This window comes from Theropithecus gelada, chromosome 14 (assembly GCF_003255815.1).
Source record: "Theropithecus gelada isolate Dixy chromosome 14, Tgel_1.0, whole genome shotgun sequence".
In the NCBI taxonomy this organism is placed as follows: Eukaryota; Metazoa; Chordata; class Mammalia; order Primates; family Cercopithecidae; genus Theropithecus; species Theropithecus gelada.
This window is the reverse complement of record NC_037682.1, coordinates 112,842,690-112,858,776: the sequence shown is the minus strand read 5'-3', so window position 1 is coordinate 112,858,776 and position 16,087 is coordinate 112,842,690.

The window sequence follows — 16,087 nt, the reverse complement described above, 5'->3', positions numbered from 1 at the left end:
CACACACAGGGCAGGATGAACCCATGAAATTAGATCCCATAGTTGAGAGAAACAGAGCTTATGCTACCTATACCTGGCATGGAGTGAAGAGGAAAAAAAACACGAGGCAGAGAACAGAGAGGATGCCAGGAAGCCTTGTAACGCCTGCTGAGTTGAAGTTTTATTATTAGTTTTGTAATATATCAACAGCTACTCCATATTCAAATGTAAGAATTTATTATCTCTGCAACCGAAAGATGAATTCAAATTATCCTTGCATTGTTTCTCTCCATTCTTTAATTAGTTATATTGATTTCTTCTGTCTGGGAAATATATCAGAACCAAAGCATAATATTCATAAAGGCTTATTCCTGTTAAAGTACTAGAAATATTCCTGAGATACTTAACACTCTGTTGCATACCCCTTATTGTTACAGTTCACTAGTGCTAAAGGCGGAGAATTTAGGGGAGAAATCCTGATTTCCAGTCTAGTGATAAAATCAGAGACTCATGGTATTGGAGGTCTTATTAGAGAGCTTTTCTAATTCAGAGGAACTCCCACGATGACAACACTTCCAGTGATAGACAGCTCACCTGTTTTCCAGGCGATCAGCTTTATTCTTGGACAACAGTCAGAGAATCTGACTCAGTAGGTCTGGGGTGGGACCCAGTAATCTGTACTGTAATATCAATGATATTGTGTTACCAACTTATAACAATGTTTGACCATGTTTTAGAATCACTGTTTTAAATTAGCAATATTCAAAATTATTTTAGCAAGGTAGCCTATTTAGATAGAAAATCATACCTTACACAGAAGCAGGACCTTCAAGAAAGGGCAGAGAGTGGGGGGCCATTAGGCTGGACCTCTGAATTCAAGGAATTTTCAAATATAGGTGAGTGTCTGGTGATGACGGTAAGGTCTGATTATAAGTGTTTGTCCTAACCATAGCCTGTCAGCTTGTAATAGCTAACTCTAAAGATGGGAAAACAGACCTATGAGTAGGGCATCTAAAAATCTAAAAATGGTCCAGGCACCACTCTGCTCTAAGAAGACCCGTGTAGTAGGCAAACAGAGAAAACCTGTAAAAGAGGAGCTGGAATGGATTTCTAAAGCCTTCCTGCTCAGGTCTCTTCTGCCTGCCCCTCACCCCACAACGTGCCCACAGTGGCAAAGAACTCCCCAGCATTCATGGTTTGCAAACCATTGCTTGAGAAGTGTTGGTCTAGATATTTTCCTTTTGTCAACATCTCCCTTAATCTGTAGCAGTCAAAATGGTTCACATGCCCAGCAATCTATGGAAAGGCATAATTTATTATAAGAAGGAAACAAATGCACTATCGTTTCACCACAACCACACAGAGCCCAAAAGATGTCCCAAAGCATAGCTTTCTTCTGAAGATGTTTTCATTTGTTTCATTCCCTGAAGGCCTCATGGAGCCACTTCTGCCTTTGGTATCCTGACCTCTTTACTCTGCGCCCACAATTTCCTGGATCCTCCCTGAAAGGATAAATGAAATTCCTTACTTTCTGTCATAGGAGTACATTTAAGTGTTCCAAATTCGTTAGGATGGAACAGTCCCGATACTACCTTTGCACCATCTCCCATAGCATATTGTCAAAGAGTTGCTATGGTAAAAATATTGGCTTTTTAACTATGTCTTACAAAATATACTCTTCCCACCAGGGTGAAGTGAAGGAAGGAATGAAGAGGATGAGAGAAACAGAAATCTCAGCCTCCACATAGATGGTCCAGAGAGGGTTTCCCACCAGGGTGAAGTGAAGGAAGGAATGAAGAGGATGAGAGAAACAGAAATCTCAGCCTCCACATAGATGGTCCAGAGAGGGTCTGGGTGAACAGTCAGAAGGGATGAATACATTCTAAGACATTTTTCCTCATATTTTAGCATCTCTGAAATTGGGTGACAGCTTACAATCAATAGTGTATCTTAGCTTATTTGGCAGTTTTTGTCTTTTAGTTGTGTATAAAATAGTAGTCCATTTACAGTGGATGGTGACTTAGATTCAGTGAAATTCAATAATTCGAACTCGCTTTTCCTCTTTCTGAAAGTAGCTTATCCCAGTGACCTGGAGTCAGCATTCTTGGGGAATAACCCTTCTGATGACTTTGGATTTGCTATGAACAAATGACAGCTTTTGTCAAATGCCTTGATAAATAAAAGAGCATTTCTAAGATTTACCAATCTAGTGACCTTATTTTTTTTTTTTTTAGAAAAGGCAATTGATTAACTCAGTCAGCAAATCTTTTATTGAATACCTGCTATGTACCAACTATAGTGCTAAATGTGAATGTATATCTGTATCTATATCTATATCTGTGTTGAACAACACAGGTAACATCATTGTTCTTAAGAAGCTTTTTGCCAGGCCCAGTGGCTCATGCCTATACTCCCAGCACTTTGGGAGGCCAAAGCAGGTGGATTGCTTGAGCCTAGTAGTTCAAGACCAGTCTGAGAAAACAGCAAAACCCCGGCTCTATTAAAATATAAAAATTAGCTGGGTGTGGTGGCATGCCCTGTCGTCCCAGCTACTTGGGAGGCTGAGGTGGGAGGATCACTTGAGCCTGGGAGACAGAGGTTGCAGATAACTGAGATCATGCCACCACACTCCAGCTTGGGTGAAAGAGCAAGACCATGTCTCAAAAAAACAAAAAAAGAAGAAAAAGCTTTTTGTTATCTAGGACATTACTGTCCAATAGAAATATACTGGAAGCCGGCCAGGCGCGGTGGCTCACACCTATAATCCCAGCAGTTTGGGAGGCCAAGGCGGGCGGATCATGAGGTCAGGAGATGGAGACCATCCTGGCCAAAATGGTGAAACCCTGTCTCTACCCAAAATACAAAAAATTAGCCGGGCGTGGAGGCGTGCATCTGCAGTCCCAGCTACCAGGGAGCCTGAGGCAGGGGAATTGCTTGAACCCAGAAGGCAGATGTTGCGGTGAGCCAAGATCACACCACTGCACTCCAGCCTGGTGACAGAGCAAGACTCTGTCTCAAAAAAAAAAAAAAAGAAAAAAAGAAAAAAGAAATATACTGGAAGCCACACATGTAATTTTATTTTTTGAATGGTCACATTACAAAAAGTGAGGAAACAAAATTAATTTTAATAATGTATTACATTTAACTGAATATATGCAAAATATTTCTTAAGAGGCATTTTGCATTTTAAAAATACCTGTCATGCAAAAACCAGTGCGTATTTCATCTGCAGCACATCTCAGTTAGGACTAGCCACAGTTTAAGTGTTCAATAGCTACATGTGGCTAGTGGCTACCAAATTGGACAGGACAGTTCTAGGGAGTGGTAAACAAGCAAATAAGATTATTTTGGATAGGAATATGATCTATGAAGAAAATAAAGTAAGATTGTGGAATCAACAGTGAATGGGAGTTATTTTAATAAAGTCTTTTATTTTATTTTACTGTGGTAAGAACATTTAACACAAGATTTACCCTCAACAGAATTTTCAGCATACAATACATTATTGTTCATCATAGATAGGGTGTTGTGCTGCAGATTCCTGGAACTTATTCATCTTACATAACTGAAACTTTGCACCTGTTGATAAGCAACTCTTCATTTCCTCCTCCTCCCAGCCCCTGGCAACCGCCATTCCATTCTTTGACTCTAGAGAAGTTGACTATTTTGGATACCTCATATAGGTGGAATTATGCCGTATTTGTCCTTTTGTGATTGCCTTTGTTTCACTTAGCATAATGCCCTCAAAGTTCATCCATACTGTCATATATTGCAGAATTTCTTTTTTTTTTTCTTTTTTTTTTGAGACAGAGTCTTGCTCTGTCACCCAGGCTGGAGTGCAGTGGCATGGTCTCAGCTCACTGCAACCTCCACCTCCCAGGCTCAAGTGATTCTCCTGCCTCAGCCTCCTCAGTTGGTGGGATTACAGGCATGTGTCACGTGCCTGGCTATTGTTTGTACTTTTAGTAGAGACCACGTTTCACCATGTTGGCCAGGCTGGTCTCGAACTCCCAACCTCAAGTGATCTGCCCACCTCAGCCTCCCAAAGTGCTGGGATTGCAGGCATGGGCCACCCCAGTGGCCTAAATTTCCTTCTTTTTAATGGCTGCATAGTAATGGTCTTTTTTTGAGAAGGTAGTATTGAGATGATCTAATCGGTGAGAAATAGCTTGCTATGCTAAAATGGGATATAATGAGGGCTCCAGGTCTCAGGAATCATCAGAGTAAAGTCCCTTGGAAGGAATGAATTTGGTGCATTATAGAAATGGAATGAAAGTGGCTTTAGCAGAGGGAGAGCATGTATGTGTGTGCAGTGGGTGGGAATAGGGGTGAGGGGTGGACTAGGTGGGTAGAGTGATACAGGACTAAGAAGGAGAAGTAAAACAGGCACCAGATTATGAAGAGTTTGGGGGGCATTGTAAAGACTAGGGCAGGCTGGGCCCAGTGGCTCACACCTGTAATCCCAGCACTTTGGGAGACCGAGGCGGACAGATGTTGAGGTCAGGAGCTGGAGACCAGCCTGGCCAACATAGTGAAACCCTATCTCTACTAAAAATACAAAAGAAAAAAAAAATTAGCTGGGTGTGGTGGTGGGCGCCTGTAATCCCAGCTACTTGGGTGGCTGAGGCAGGAGAATCACTTGAACCTGGGAGGTGGAGGTTGCAGTAAGCCGAGATTGCGCCATTGCACTCCAGCCTCGGCAAGAATGCGAGGCTCCATCTCAAAAAAAAAAAAAAAAAAAAGACTAGGGCAAGGATGTTGGTTTATACGTGTAATCACACTAGTTTCTGGTGACCAGTGCATTCATTTTTAAAGTATTCACATCCACTTGTTTAATAATCAACCCTGGAATTTTGCTGCAGATTGATGTCTAGATTTTCAGTGTGAGGTTTTCAAAAGCTACCTCCCTTTCCCTTGTTCAAAGTTGGGCATTGTCTTTTGGCATCTCTCTCTCCTCTTTTCTGTCATTTTCAATGACAGAAAACTGGAGTGACGCTGAGTCCACACCTTCAAATTCCTCCAGTGCTCAAGGATGTTGTCCAAATGGGCCTGGGAACGTGAACACATTTTCAGTGAGTAAATTCTCTTTTACTAGATTGTCACATATCTCCACCTTCATTTCTCTTTTTATGGTATTCGTACTATTCTTTTCAGTTTCAAGATATCACTTGCTAAAGAAAGCGGAAGTACAACAGCATCTGAATTAATTTCACTTTCCACTGGTTGTTAAAAATATATCATTTTCCCTCCCTTCTCTTTTTTGCTCTGAACATACCAATCTTGGCTGAAATTTTTATATGAGTTTCAGCTCATGTAGTGTATTGCTTTCTAAATACTGGTATTTATAGAATCCCTTTGTCTTTTGTGCTTTGAACAATTGATGGTGGTAACCACCTTCCTCCCATATCCCCCAATATCAGGGCGTTTTTGACTCTTCAGTTTCCCATATGTCCAAATTCTGGCAGTTCTTAGGTTAGTCATGATTCTCAATTGCGTGTTACAGAAATCTAGCCCAACTGATTTAAGCCAAAAGAAAATAAGCTGGTTCACATGATTGGGAAGGCTGTCTTTGTCTTTTATGTTTTTAATTTGTTTTCATTCTTGAAAGGTTCTCCAGTGTGGCCACACTGGCCTAAAAAGGAAAAAGCAAAAGCAAAAACAAAAAAGTCCCAGATAAGACCGGTATTTGCCCGCCTTGGGTTACATGCCTACCCCAAACCAGTCCTCATGGGGATATGGTGAACTCACTGGCCAGTGGTGATCACATCCATCACTCATGCCACACGGCCTGTGAATGGTAAAGGTGGTTCCTCAAAGGAAGATCAGTCAGAATTCTGTATGAGAAGAGGTGTGGGGGGATGGATAATAGGTAAGTAGGATGATGACCTAATAGCAAATGACCCTTAGAGTCTCATGTCTCATTGCTCCTTCCTTTACCGCGTCACTTGTACTTGTTCTCTTCTTCCCAGTTCCTCTGCCTCTCCTTTAGCGGGGTTACATTTGATTTTTGCCTCAGTTGTTGAAAATTCCCCTTCACCCATCTTTCAGCTTCTTCTTTGTTTTGCACAGCCGTGTTGCACGATTCATGGGGTACCATTTATATGAAAGTCTCTGAATGCACAGTGCAACACTGTGGACCAATTTTCTCCCCAACACAGTTCCTTCCCAGGTGATGCCTTCAGACTAAGCTTCTAAACTGTAGTTCTAAACATACCAGAATCTGCAGAGGCCACCAGATAAAAGTCATTGTTCAGAGCAGGGTAGAGAAACACCATGTTTAAAGGGTGGGAGCTGGAATGAGATAGAACAATGAAAAGGGAATAGCGACATTGTATTGGATTAGCTGATGAGAGGAACAGGAGACAGACAATATAAGATACAGTTTTCTAAACACAGGGAGCTTGTAAATATGGTAAAGGAAGAGAACCACACAAGTATCCACCTTGTACACTAGTACGTGGGAGGAGCCATAGGAGGGGTGCTGTCTAAATTTCAAAGACAACCTGTGGCTGGAACAATGAGGGACAGCATCGTCAGAGAGGTGACGTTCGAGCTGGTCTTTGAAGGATTGGTAGGGTTGTATTGGCTAAGAGGAGGTGAGGAGGTGAGCAAGCATGGCACAGAGAATCGTTCAAACAAAGACATGGTAAGTTTGGTGGGAGGTCGGAGAGCGGTGAACAGTTCAAATCGGCTCTTTCACAGGGCGGACTGAAAGAATAAGTTTAGGCTAGATTGTGGAGGATGTTGAATAGCATTGGAGTTTGAAGATAATGAAGATGGTTCAGGTTGCTAAAAAAGAAATACACCCCAAGGACAAACAGACATTTATCTGGTGGTTGGGAGGGCCATTTGCCCTTCTATATGCTTTCAAGAGAGGGAGCAGCTGAGTGACCTGCATTCCTGGGATCTGGCACTGGCAAGCCCCTTTTCCAACCGAGGCACAGCGGGCATCCTTCTGTCCCTGGCATGAGGGGTTGGGCCTGTCACCTTAGCAACCAGGACTCATGCCCCAGAACACATTTTAGCACATGGCCCCAGAGCTGTCCTGATACTGAATCTTGATTCTTGGCCCCATCTTGGCTCCCCAGCCAGGCTGTGCTCATTTGGGATCTTCTGCTGTAACTGAGGTGTCCCCAGGGTCTCTGTGGGGTCTTGGAGCAGGCAGGGCACAGAGTGTCAGGGAAATACCGTGGGTCCTATTTGCATGCTCTGTGTGCGGTATCATCTCCCAGCTGGTCTGAAAGGTCAGCCAGCAGATCTTGTTTGTGAAAATAGAAAGGAGCATAAGTTGCTGACTCTTTCTTTCTTAATTCTTTCTCTTTCCCTTCTACCCTGGGACTGGGAGTTGGGTTATGCTTCTTGCCAGGAACTTTCCTTCCTTGTCATCTGACTGCCTCTCTTTCTTCCCCTCTCAAAGGGACAGGATGGATTTCTTGGCTGGATTTCTGATAGTTTGTGAAAGGCCTTCACTTCTTTGCTGGCAGAGGCTGGCTTCAGTGTGACTTGTGCAACATGAGACGGTATGTATCAGGACTTCACCCCAAGGTGCCCTGGGGAGCACACTCCAGCAGGGCATCCCTGCTGACCCCTCAGGGGTCCCTGGAATGGGGAAGAGGGGAGGGCGGGCAGTGGAGTTAGAATACATGTGGGAGGCGTGGCCACTATGGGTGGCTTCCCATTCCCCAGGACACCAGGCCATTCGGATAAAGTCACAGATGCCTCTTCTCTGGTCCCGACTAGTTCGGAAAGTGCTGGGCAATGAACAGATGCTCAGATGTCCTGTGGAGATGATTCATTTCTGTAAGACTTTTTTCCTACTCCTCAACTGCATTTCAACAAGAGCTTGCTTTTTCTCATTATGGTCTGTTGCTGGCAGCAGGGTTAGGAGTAGATCTTACTATACCAAAACGCAGATGCCTCCAACCCAGCCTTCCAGCAGAACAGGTACCAATCCTTTGATTGGAAATATTTCTGGGCTCTGGCTGCAAGAGAAACGCCCCTCCACCCACTACCTCCGCAACACACACATCTCTGTCAAGGAGGCTCACCACTTATTATTTGTAAAAAGGATGAACACTCTTCAAGTTAAGAGAGCACCTGTTTGAGTCAGACCCAGGTAATAAATCCCAGCTCGCCCACTTGCCTGTGAGCCTGGGCATGTCCTATTCAGAGCCTCAGTTTCTACATCTGTTCAATAGGATGCCAGCAGTACTCACAGTGATGCTGGAAGAACTAGACAAGCCACGTGTGCAACGCGTTCAGCACAGAGCATGGCACACACTAAGCCGCTCAATAAGTGGTAGCTGCAGTTGTTATTTAGGTGGTAGTTTTGCTGTTAGTGTTTGGTACTGGTTAATCAAGAGGAGGAAGATGGTCCCGAAGTGGGACCCCGTGTGCTCCCAACCGCTGTTGCTCCCACAAACAGGCCAGGCAGCTGTTACAAAATGGCATTTACTTGGGAGCTAATTTAACACAATATTAATTTTTAAGATGCAACTCGGTCATCTCTAGGCTCCAGGGCCTTCGCACTCACATCTGGCACACTGCCCCACAGAGCCAGTCTTCGCCGTGACTTCCAGATTGACCTCAGGAGAGTGTTTGTGGCTTAGCTATCAAAGGGTTGTTAATTTTACACACATACCACATTAACACACACTTTAAATGGTCTCATTAGTTTTTCTGCTGATATCCAGCTTTGAAATTATTGCTCTCACTGCAGAGCCCCCGCAGACATGAGCTCTCATTATTTTTAGGGATAATACCCACACACACCCATAAATCTAGGGCAGCTGCCATTTGGGCATTCTTTGTGGTTCAACTGGTCCATTATATTGGAGAAGTGGTAAGTCAGAAACCATCATGTGCTGTTCTGTTGGGACACATGCAAGCAGAGTAACTCAACTGCACAAATGCAGGAGGAGAGCTGGCTGCATGCTTAGGTGAGAAGAATCAGGTGCTGTGGTGGACCACAAGCCTGAGAATAGTCAGCAGTGCAACTCAGTTCCAATGACTGACATTCTTTATGGGAAGCCTGTGGGCATCTGTTGCTGATGCTCAACCTGGCTAATTCCCCTAAGAGGAAGCATTAGATGAAAGCGGGACTCAGTACATCTGACACAATTTCAAAGGAGGTTTTATTAAAGGCTAGCTCCTGGTGTAACAATGTAACAACCCCTTCAGCTCTGAGGGTCAGAATGTTACACTTTATTTACTTTCTCTACAAAGCTCAGAACCTTTACTTCTCAGGATTTCTTTTAAGATAAAAATTACCCTATCAAGTTTTGAAGTTGTATATGGTGCTGTGCTGAGGCCCTTACAAAGAAGAAAGGGGCAGTGGGGCCAAGTACACACACAAGAAGGTCCTGCAGCCCTGGATGCTCACTCATCTCCATTGGCCATCAGAGGTGGACATCAGTGGGCTGGTGGTTAGAATTCTCTCTTGTGCCCTCCCCTGGCCCCTATTCTATGGGCTATGGCTGGGCAGCCTGAAAATTATTAATCATCCTCTCTTTTGGGCTGGTGCCTAGAAACAATGGGCAGCTTCCGATGGGGCTAGAGTGATGGGGACTGAGGACACGGGACTATTTGTCAGACTCAGGCCTCCCATCAGAAATTGAGGAGGCTGGAGGTAAGTCTGCAACTTCACTACTGCTGTCATCCATATAAAGGAACCCTTGGCTAACCATAATCCACCCCACAGCCAGATGCTGTGCAGACTCTATGTGTGTCTCACCAGCAAACCAAATGATAATAATAAACTTCAGTTGTGGGGACCTTCTGCAGGCAGCCCTAAAGCTGCTGGCTCCAAGCCAACACCATCCAGCAAAGTATCCAGGCACTTTGCAGAAGCAGTTTCTCTGCTGGGTATCATTTAGCACCCATCCTCCCCTCGGACTGTAAGCTCCGTGAGACCAGGTCTTTCTCACCACATGAAGGCCCAGCACAGAGCTTAGTACCCAGTAGGCACTCAATAAGTATTTGGGCTACACATAAACACACCCCTGAATTAAGAGCTTTGAGCTGCATCATCCTCTCATGGCTGTGTATGTTGAAAAATGAAAAAATATTTCTTATAAATAACGAAGAAAAAAAATCAGGTTCAGAACATTATGTACTTAGTGATTCCAGTTCTGCAAGAGAGAGGGAGCAAGACAGAGAAAGGGGTAGGAAGAGATAGTGAGGGAGGGAGAGACTGTCAGAGGTGGGGAGACCCAGAGAAAGGCTAAACCCTGAAATATTAATAGTGGTTTTCATGGGATGGTAATCAGTTTTCCTTTTTTGTTTTTCTATGTATTTTCTAAAAATGTTATAATGCCCATGTATTAGAAAGATTTTTTTTATTAAAATTATGAACAGATAAACACTCGGAAACCTGTGTTTTATTATGGCAACTTGGCAAATAAAATGTTCCCTTATTTACAGTAGTCCCTTTCATCAGCTTCAGCCACCTTATTTATGTGCCCTCCTTTCCTCCCAGGGCTGTGATTTTTATTTTAACTTGAAGAACCAGGTTGCAGAGAGGGAAGAAAAACTCACAAAGCTCCCAGCAATCTAGAGGCTGATTTTTCCCAAGCAAGCAAATCCCTTTGGGGAGGTGAGGAATGATTGTACTGAATGAAGAGGTGATCTAAGGTCATCATTAAATAGATGTGTTGCTTTTCCCAGAGTCGGCTGAAAAGATCAAGTGACTACTGAAAAGTTACAATTCGATAATTAACAGAATTTCCTCACAGCTTTATAGGCTTCAATTCTTATTCTCCGAAGTGCTGACCTCATTGCCTCCTCTCCTCTCCAGGAAGCAGCAGTCAGAAATTGGAGTTTCAGAGGGGCTGGCAGAGTTGCAATGTACCTGGGACACTAGGTACTAAGGGGTAGTGAGGGAAGGTGGGCAGTGGGCAGTGGGCAGTGGGAGTGGGGGCGGTGGTCGTTCTCTCTTCACCTTAATTTCCAGGCATTTCAGAATTAAACTCATGGTTTAAATTCGGTAATTATCTAATCTCAGATGCTTTTGCATACTACCCAGTTCCTGATATATAATGTTTTATTCACTTGTTTCTTAATGCAGTTTTATATTGGGATCTGCCTCACAAACTATTGTAATCTAACTTAAGGGCCCTTTTGAGCTACAGTGTGGCATAAATGCATCCATCCATTCATTTATTCTAGCTTAAGGTAAAGGCTAAGCTGCTGTAACAAAAAATGTAGCCCCTGTCTTTCTTACATGCACTCCCAACGTGAGTTGTCCAAGCTGGTGGCTGAGCATGGTCCAATGTGACCTGAGAGCATGTCTGTTTCAGCTTGTGGGAAGGTGAAAGGGAGGAAATCCAAGGCAGGCTGCTTATCTTTTCTAAAAAAAATTAATAAACCTTATTTTCTAGAGCTGCTTTAGGTTCACAGCAAAACTGAGCAGAAAGTACAGACAGTATCCATGTGCCTGCTGCCCCCGCATATGTTCAACCTCCCCCACTAGCAACATCCCATACCACAGTGGTGCATTTGTTACAGTCCCTGTACCTACATTGTCACATCATTATCACCCACAGTTCATGGCTTATATTAGGGCTCACTCTTGGTATCGTATATTCCATAGGTTTTGACAAATGTATAATGACACGTAGCCATCATTATAGTATTGTACAGAATAGTTTCACTGGCCCCAAATCCTCTGCCTACTCACCTTTCCCTCCCCCAACCCCTGGGATTTCACTGTCTCCATAGTTTTGTTTTTTCCAGAATGTCATCTAGTTGGAATAATATAGTATGTAACTTTCCAGACTGGTTTCTTTCACTTAGTAATATGTGTTTACTTTTTCCTCCATGTCTTTTCATGGCCCATTTCTTTTTAGCACAGAAAAACAACAGCCTATTGTCTAGATGTAGCACAGTGTATTTATCCACTTACCAACCAAAGGACATTTTGGTTGCTTCTAAGTTTTGGTGATTCTGAATAAAGCTGCTATAAACATCTGTGTGCAGGTTTTCATGTGGACCTAAGTTTTCAATCCATGTAGGTAAATAACCGAGGAATGTGTTTGCTGGATTACATGGGAAGACTATGTTCAGTTTTGTAAGAAGCTGCCAAACTATCTTGTAAAGTGGCTGTACCATTTCTGCATTCCCACCACCAAAGAATGAGAGTTCCAGTTGCTCCACAACCTCATTGGCACCGGATATTATCAGTGTTTTGGATTTTGACCATTCTGATGTGTAGTGGTAACTCATTGTTTTAATTTGCAATTCTCTAATAATATATGATGTTCAACTTTAAAAAAAAGACAGGGCTCATTTTAGCAAGGTCACAGCTCACTGCAGCCTCAACCTCCTGGGCTCAAGCAATCCACCCACTTTAGCCTCCCAAGTAGCTAAGACTACAGGCATGTGCCAACACATCCAGATTTATTTTTTTATTTTTTTTAGAGATGAAGTCTCACTGTTGACTAGGCAGTTCTCAAACCCCTGGCCGCAAGCTATCCTCCCACCTCAGAATCCCAAAGCACTGAGATTACAGGCATAAGCCACTGAGCCCAGCTGATATTGAACATCTTTTCATATGCTTACTTGTCATCTCTATATGTTCTTTAGTGATGTGTCCATTCAGGTCTTTTGCTTATTTTTTAATTGAATTGATCATCTTCTAGTTGTTGAATTTTAAGAGTTCTTTGTATATTTGGATGAGTCCTTTATCAAATGTGTCATTTGCAAACATTTTTCTCCCAGTCTGTGGCTTGCCTTCTCATTCTCGATACTGTCTTTCATAGAGCAGAAGTTTTTTAATTTTAATGGAGTCCAATTATCAACTGTTTATTTCATGGATCATGCCTTTGGTGCTATATCTAAAAAGTCATTGCCATACCCAAGGTCACCTAGGTCCACTTGAAAATAACATTATACTACTTCATGGGAAGTACAAGTATCTCATGATTAAAAAAATTCTAATTCCTCCTTCCCATCTCTTGTATCATTGTTGTCATTCATTTCACTTATACATAAGCATGAATTATTTTGCACGTTCTTTCTCTTGACTCTAAGTTCCTTGAGGATAGGAATTGTATCATTATTTATTGCTGTATTTTTTCGACTAAACTTTTTTCTCAAATGAAATATAATTTACTAATAAGAACAGTAATAAAATCATAATCGTTATGATTTATCCAGTGTATAAATAAATCACAAGTGAGCCAGGTAATTCATTTACCATATCTTATTTCATTATCATAACAATCACCTAAGGAAGGTTATATTATCCTCATTTTATAGATTACAAAACTGGGATTCAGAAAGCACAAAGTAACTTAGGCAAGGTCCCACAGTTCCTAAGCAGTACATCTAGAATTGGAAACCAAATCTGCCTGACTCCAATTAAAGGCAGTTTTTAAAGAGCATCTATCAAATGGAGAGATGAGCCTGGAAGACCTCTGGCTCCATCCTTTGAGAGACAAGGCCTTACTTTGTCACCCAAGCTGCAGTGCTGTGGCACAATCATAGCTCGCTGCAGCCTCCAACTCCTGGGCTCAAATGATCCTCCTGCCTCAGCCTTCTGAGTAGCTATGACAACAGGCATGCACCACCACCCCTAGCTATTTTTTTTTTTTTTTTTTTTGGTAGAGACAGGGTTTCGCTTTGTTACCTTAAAAAGTTCTGGCCTCAAGCAATCCTCCCACCCTGGCCTCCCAGCATGCTGAGATTACAGGGGTGAGCCACTGCTCCCAGCTCCTGGTCCATTGAGAAGTTTTTAAGAACCTGGTCTATGCCAGTCATTACGTTGGGTACTGGGAATACAAGAGTGAATGACACGATGCTTCCCCTTAAGGAAAATACAGAAATTAGTAGATGTAGCTACACTAAGGTAAATGCTCTGATAGGGACTTTGTGAGCAGAGAGAAGGGTCCCATCCTGGGAAGTTAAGGAGAGTTTCTGAAGGAGGTCAAATCAGACTGAGGCGCGGAAGATGAGTTAGGCAGGTGAAGAAATGGAGGAAGGCTATTCCAGGGCATGAAAACAACATGAGAAAGTCTCGCAGATGTGAGGCAGCATGAAGGGTGTCCCCGGACGCTCCTTCCCCACTGCCGCGGCGCATTTTCACACGGAGGGAGCTCCCCTATCAACTCCTCCCCTCTCTCTCTTTACTTCTGCTCATAGTGGCAAGAGGAGAGTGAATTCTGATTAGTAAATCCAAGAATAACCTGAGTGTGTGAGATTCCACTTTCTTCTCTTGTTGATGGGAATGGGCTGCTGACAGGGAACATGTGCTTATCTTGTTCTGGAGTTCACAGTGAGGATGTGCCCTTGTCTACAGAAAGATGTTTTCTGCAGTATTGACTTCACCAGTAATAAAGTGGGTATGTTGATCTTTCATGTGAGGTCGCCTTGTCGTGTTACTTGATTCAGATCTCCAGCAGGGAAGGGAAGTGCAATGTCATGAACCTCCTAGAACCCCAACACAATGAGAACATAGGTGTGGAGTGGGGAGGGCAAGAGATGTGGCTTGCCAGGTCTGGAAGAGGGCGCTCAAAGGAGGCCTTTATCTTGAAGGTCATGTATGGGATCCCTCTGAACTGGGTTTTATTTATTTTTTGAGACGGAGTGTCGCTCTGTCACCCAGGCTGGAGTGCAGTGGCACGATCTCGACTCACTGCAACCTCTGCCTCCTGGGTTCAAGCAATTCTCCTGCCTCAGCCTCCCGAGTAGCTGGGACTACAGGCGCCGGCCACCACACCTGGCTAATTTTTTGTATTTTTAGTAGAGACGGAGTTTCACCGTGTTAGCCAGGATGGTTTCGATCTCGTGACCTCGTGATCCACCGGCCTCAGCCTCCCAAATTGCTGGGATTACAGGTGTGAGTTACCATGCCCGGCTGTGAACGGGGTTTTAAGCTGGCAGGTAACCCACTCAGAATTGTGTTCTAGGTTATTTTCCCTGGCAACACTAGAGCATGGACATGAGGGTAGGCAATGAGGTAGCAAAAGACCAAAGGCAAGGAGACCAATCTAGAAGTGACTGAGTCATATGCGCTAGGGAGCTTGAGGCCTGAGTCATGGCAGGGAAAAAACACAAAGAAGAGGGCTGATCAAGCATATAGTTAGGATCCTACATACAAAAGATGAATGATCCACCCATTGTGCTGGTACGAATAAGGAAGACTAATCTGGGACGAGTCTCGGTTTTCTGACTTTGGTAATTAAGTGGATTAAAATTCCAGTTTCATAGATAGAAAACAAAACAAAAGGATCCAAATAGGGAGATGTGAGGCAATGACGCATTTAGTTTTGCCATGTTGATTTCCATGTATGGATCTCCAGGGAGATGTCTAGCAGACTACATTGGGTAAGAGTCTAAAGTCCAGCACTAATGTCAGTCTTGGAGATTTATATTTGGGAGCCATCGGCATAGGGAGGCGAGCATCAAAATAATGACTGTGTCAGATAACAAAAAAATAAATCAATAGACCAGAAGGAAACCCTTAGGGGAATGCAAACATTTAAAAGTTGGCAGAGGAGAAAGTCCATGCGAAAGAGAACAAAAAGCAATGAGCGGAGATGTAGGAGGAGAATCATGAGAGATGTCAAAGAAGCAGAGAATTTGGAAAGGTCTGGATAAGAAACAGTGTCAAATGAAAAGCTCAGTTACAATAACACTGGGAGTGTCCAGTGTCTTTGACAATTTGGAGGTGATGCTTTTGAAAGCAGTTTGAGTTGAGTGGTAAGGTCAGAAGCCAGGTGGCAGTGAGTTTAGAAGTGAGGAAGTAAAGACTCCAAGTATTTATCGTCACAAAATAGGTGTTATTTTCAAGACACTTGGCTGAGAAGAAAAGGAGAGGTCGAGAGAGCCTTGCTCCTCGATAGGTGAGTTTTGGTGTATTTATAGGCTGAGGGCAATGAACTACTAACAGGCAAGAGAGTTAATTTATAGAAGAAAGGAAACTGTGCATGCAGCAAGGTCCTGAAGGGGAAAGGAGATAATGAATGAAAGCTGATTTGAGAGGGGGGAGGTGTGTGTGTGTGGTGTGGTGTGTGGTGTATGTAGTTTGTGGTGTGTGTGTGTGGTGTGTGTAGGTGTGTGAGGGGGTGTGGAGGGGTGTGGAGGGGGGTGTGTGTGTGGGGTGTGTGTG